The sequence below is a fragment of the Schistocerca americana genome, unplaced genomic scaffold (genome assembly GCF_021461395.2).
Source record: "Schistocerca americana isolate TAMUIC-IGC-003095 unplaced genomic scaffold, iqSchAmer2.1 HiC_scaffold_596, whole genome shotgun sequence".
Lineage (NCBI taxonomy): Eukaryota > Metazoa > Arthropoda > Insecta > Orthoptera > Acrididae > Schistocerca > Schistocerca americana.
The window spans coordinates 57,501-62,500 of NW_025726342.1; the positions used below are offsets into that span (position 1 = coordinate 57,501).

At 62.8% G+C, this 5,000-nt stretch overlaps 1 pseudogene; it reads right to left on the minus strand.

The window, feature by feature from the left end:
* Positions 1-5,000, minus strand: part of LOC124587267 — a 7,959-nt pseudogene that overhangs the window by 2,339 nt on the left and 620 nt on the right.

Here is a 5,000-nt window from a genome sequence, read left to right on the forward strand (position 1 = left end):
CAGGCGCGCGGCCCACATCTCTCCAACCTGCGTCGACGATTTGAGGAGGTGGCCCTCCCACATAAGATGCCGCTCCAGCGCCTCAATCTCACGCTGCACCTCGTCCCGGCCTGCACCGTCGGCGGCTGGCCCAATCCTCTTCAGCGCCAGGAGACGGGACCGGCGAAGTGTTGGCCCCATCCATCGGCATGATGGGATGCCGAGGCCACCCTGGGCTACAGGAGCGTGGAAGTAGCCCAGGGGAGTGTCCGCCGGAAGGCGGAACCATCTCCTGACGGCGGCACGGATGGTCACATCTGCCGCTTTCAACGCACCCACCCGGGTGCGGCTGAGGGCCAGCCCATGGTACAGGCCAGGCAGAAGTACGGTGGTGAGGGCGTGGAGGCGCTGTTGCGGCTTGAGCGGAGCTCGGGAGATGACGTCCAGCTGCTCCACCAGGTGGCGTCGTGGGTTGAAAACGCAGCGACCAGCGGTGGAGAATTGCAGTCCCAGGTACCGGAAGGTTTCACCCACACGTAGGGCGGGCACGGTGGCGTTGCCCGCTTTGAAGGTAACGTCGGCGTCGACCTTCACCTTCTTGTCGCGCCCAGACGCGACTAAGGCGAGGGTGAAACACTTCCGGGCGTTGATCTGCAGCCCCAGATGGGCGAGGGCTGCGACGGCTGCGTCGATGAGGGACTGCAATCCCCTCGCGGTCGATGCAAAAAGCAGGACGTCATCTGCGAAGGCCGCAGCGTTAACTCTGCGACCAAGGATCCGAGCTCCGATGTGGGAGGGAAGTTGACTCAAAACATAGTCCACCGCAAAATTGAAAAGGAGGGGGGAGAGGGGGTCACCCTGACGCACACCCCTAGCCGGCTGCAGGGGCACGCCCACGTCGGCGCCGCCCGCTATCACCGTCGTGCTACCCTCGTAACACCTTTCGACGTACTCAATAAAGCAATCCGGCAGGCCATGAGCCCTCAGCACGGGGCGGAGGGCGGCATGGTCCACCGAATCGAACGCTTTAGAGACGTCGATCGATGCCACAAAAACAGAGCGACAGGAGCGGACTGCGTCGGTGAGAGCAGTGTCCAAGATGAAGGTGTTTTCCAACATCCCATCCCGGGGGATGAATGCCCGCTGACGTTCGTCCACAGCACATGCACGCATCAGGCGTGACGCGAGAACCTTGTGAAAGGTCCGCGCCAACACCGAGCAGACCGTAATGGGGCGAAAGTCAGCGGGGGATGTTGGTGCAGCCGTTTTGGGGAGAAGTGACGTCCGGGCGCGAAGCAGACGCTCGGGGAGGGCGCGGGCCAGGAGGAAGAGGTTCAAGAGTTTCACCAGGACTTCATGCGGCAGGCGCCGCAGCTCCGCTGGAGTCAGGCCGTCCGGCCCGGCTGCCGATCCCCTGGGCGGCAAGGCAGCAGCGACCTCCTCACGTGTGACCGGCCCCCACAGGCACTCAGGAGCGACAGGCTCCGAGTGCGGGAGAAGGCGGTCACGGATGAAGCCGGCGGTGGAGATCGGTTTCTTCGTGAAGAGGTCCGCCCAGAAGTCCAGCAGACCGGGGATGTCGGGTGGCGGCTGCAGCAGGGTGCCGTCCAGCAAGCCGCGCACGCAGCGCGCACGCGACCTACGGAAGGCGTCCTGCGTCCGCGCGTAATCCCAGCGGCGCCGCTTGCGCTTCTGCAGCGGCGGGGCGGCAGGCGGCCGCTTGGATGGTTGGCGCGGCCGCTGTGTCCTGGTGATCGACCTCTCCCCCCTGGACCCGACCGACGCAAGGGCATCCGGGAGCATGCCCAGGATGACATCGGGCGGCGTGCCCCGCCCCAGACCAATGACTCGATCCAGGGCAGAGAAACGCTGGGCGGAAGCAGGTAGCCCCGCCAGATGCTCCCAGATGGCGGCGTCAGTCGGCCCCTCCGGCGGCGGCCCGGTGGTGTCGGCCGCGAAGTCCTCGGCTGCGTCGACGGGCGGCGCAGCGGCCTCGCCCGCGTCAGGCAGCGAGCTCGCTGCTCCACGGCGGGACGCCGGCTCTTCACCCCGACCGATCTCAAGTGCCTCCATGAATTGGCGGACAAGCTGCTTGTGGGCAGCTTGCCGCCGTCGGCACTTGATTGCCTCAAGCGTTCGGTCGGGGAACATCCTGGTAAGTTCTTGATTTACAAAGAAGAACCGGGCGTCCCTCTCCAGGAACAGTTCGGCCTCTGCCTTGGCGAGCGACAGGACTTCTTCCTCCGTCCACCTCGCGCGATGCCTCTCCGTCACGATCTCAGCGTTGGCGGCCGCAGGGTGTTGGCGGCGGCGATGGACCCCGAGACCGTTCTTCGTGGTAAAAGTGCGGTGGCACTCACTGCAAGCAAAGGGAGCTACACAAACTATCGCATTTTCGTTACGGCCGGTTGGCCGGATAGGTGCTGGGGTAGCTGGGGTGGCACCTTCAGCGGAAGGGCCACCATCTCTTGTTTCTTGTCGGCTGCCCCCAACTATAAAGGGATAATGCGAGGGGGGGCTGGTAACCCCCCCAAGCCCCTGGTGCGGTCTTCCACTCTGCGAAAATCAGCGGGCCCACGAGAAGGGGAGAAGACCGCAGGAGAGGAGAGGCTAAGAGGGCTAGGCCCATGTATTGCGCATCACTCTCCCTGTAACTATAACCCAAGGAAGGCACCTCGCAGCAGCAGCACGACTACATCAAGACCGCACTTCGAAAAGCCAAGTCCGGATGCAGCCACACCGCCGCCACTTGGCCACCTTAAGAGAGTCATAGTTACTCCCGCCGTTTACCCGCGCTTGCTTGAATTTCTTCACGTTGACATTCAGAGCACTGGGCAGAAATCACATTGCGTCAACACCCGCTAGGGCCATCGCAATGCTTTGTTTTAATTAGACAGTCGGATTCCCCCAGTCCGTGCCAGTTCTGAGTTGATCGTTGAATGGCGGCCGAAGAGAATCCGCGCACCCGCGCGCCCCCGGAGGAGCACGCTAAGGCGGACGCGGCCTCGCAGCAAGGAAGATCCGTGGGAGGCCAAGGCACGGGACCGAGCTCGGATCCTGCACGCAGGTTGAAGCACCGGGGCGCGAACGCCGCGCAGGCGCGCGCATCCTGCACCGCCGGCCAGCACGAGGCCAACCAACGGCGAGAGCAGACCACGCCCGCGCTAAACGCCCGCACTTACCGGCACCCCTACGGCACTCACCTCGCCCAGGCCCGGCACGTTAGCGCTGACCCACTTCCCGACCAAGCCCGACACGCCCCGATCCTCAGAGCCAATCCTTATCCCGAAGTTACGGATCCAATTTGCCGACTTCCCTTACCTACATTATTCTATCGACTAGAGGCTCTTCACCTTGGAGACCTGCTGCGGATATGGGTACGAACCGGCGCGACACCTCCACGTGGCCCTCTCCCGGATTTTCAAGGTCCGAGGGGAAGATCGGGACACCGCCGCAACTGCGGTGCTCTTCGCGTTCCAAACCCTATCTCCCTGCTAGAGGATTCCAGGGAACTCGAACGCTCATGCAGAAAAGAAAACTCTTCCCCGATCTCCCGACGGCGTCTCCGGGTCCTTTTGGGTTACCCCGACGAGCATCTCTAAAAGAGGGGCCCGACTTGTATCGGTTCCGCTGCCGGGTTCCGGAATAGGAACCGGATTCCCTTTCGCCCAACGGGGGCCAGCACAAAGTGCATCATGCTATGACGGCCCCCATCAACATCGGATTTCTCCTAGGGCTTAGGATCGACTGACTCGTGTGCAACGGCTGTTCACACGAAACCCTTCTCCGCGTCAGCCCTCCAGGGCCTCGCTGGAGTATTTGCTACTACCACCAAGATCTGCACCGACGGCGGCTCCAGGCAGGCTCACGCCCAGACCCTTCTGCGCCCACCGCCGCGACCCTCCTACTCGTCAGGGCTTCGCGGCCGGCCGCAAGGACCGGCCATGACTGCCAGACTGACGGCCGAGTATAGGCACGACGCTTCAGCGCCATCCATTTTCAGGGCTAGTTGCTTCGGCAGGTGAGTTGTTACACACTCCTTAGCGGATTCCGACTTCCATGGCCACCGTCCTGCTGTCTTAAGCAACCAACGCCTTTCATGGTTTCCCATGAGCGTCGATTCGGGCGCCTTAACTCGGCGTTTGGTTCATCCCACAGCGCCAGTTCTGCTTACCAAAAGTGGCCCACTTGGCACTCCGATCCGAGTCGTTTGCTCGCGGCTTCAGCATATCAAGCAAGCCGGAGATCTCACCCATTTAAAGTTTGAGAATAGGTTGAGGTCGTTTCGGCCCCAAGGCCTCTAATCATTCGCTTTACCGGATGAGACTCGTACGAGCACCAGCTATCCTGAGGGAAACTTCGGAGGGAACCAGCTACTAGATGGTTCGATTAGTCTTTCGCCCCTATACCCAGCTCCGACGATCGATTTGCACGTCAGAATCGCTACGGACCTCCATCAGGGTTTCCCCTGACTTCGTCCTGGCCAGGCATAGTTCACCATCTTTCGGGTCCCAACGTGTACGCTCTAGGTGCGCCTCACCTCGCAATGAGGACGAGACGCCCCGGGAGTGCGGAGGCCGCCGCCCCGTGAAGGGCGGGGAAGCCCCATCCTCCCTCGGCCCGCGCAAGGCGAGACCTTCACTTTCATTACGCCTTTAGGTTTCGTACAGCCCAATGACTCGCGCACATGTTAGACTCCTTGGTCCGTGTTTCAAGACGGGTCGTGAAATTGTCCAAAGCTGAAGCGCCGCTGACGGGAGCGATTATTCCGCCCGAGAGCATCCCGAGCCAACAGCGGCGCGGGTCCGGGGCCGGGCCAGGTAGGTCCGTCATCCGGGAAGAACCGCGCGCGCTTGCCGGGAGCCCGAGCGCCCAAAGGGGCGAATCGACTCCTCCAGATATACCGCCGGGCAGCCAGCCAGGACACCGGGGCTCTGCCCAACAGACGCGAACCGAGGCCCGCGGAAGGACAGGCTGCGCACCCGGGCCGTAGGCCGGCACCCAGCGGGTCGCGACGTCCT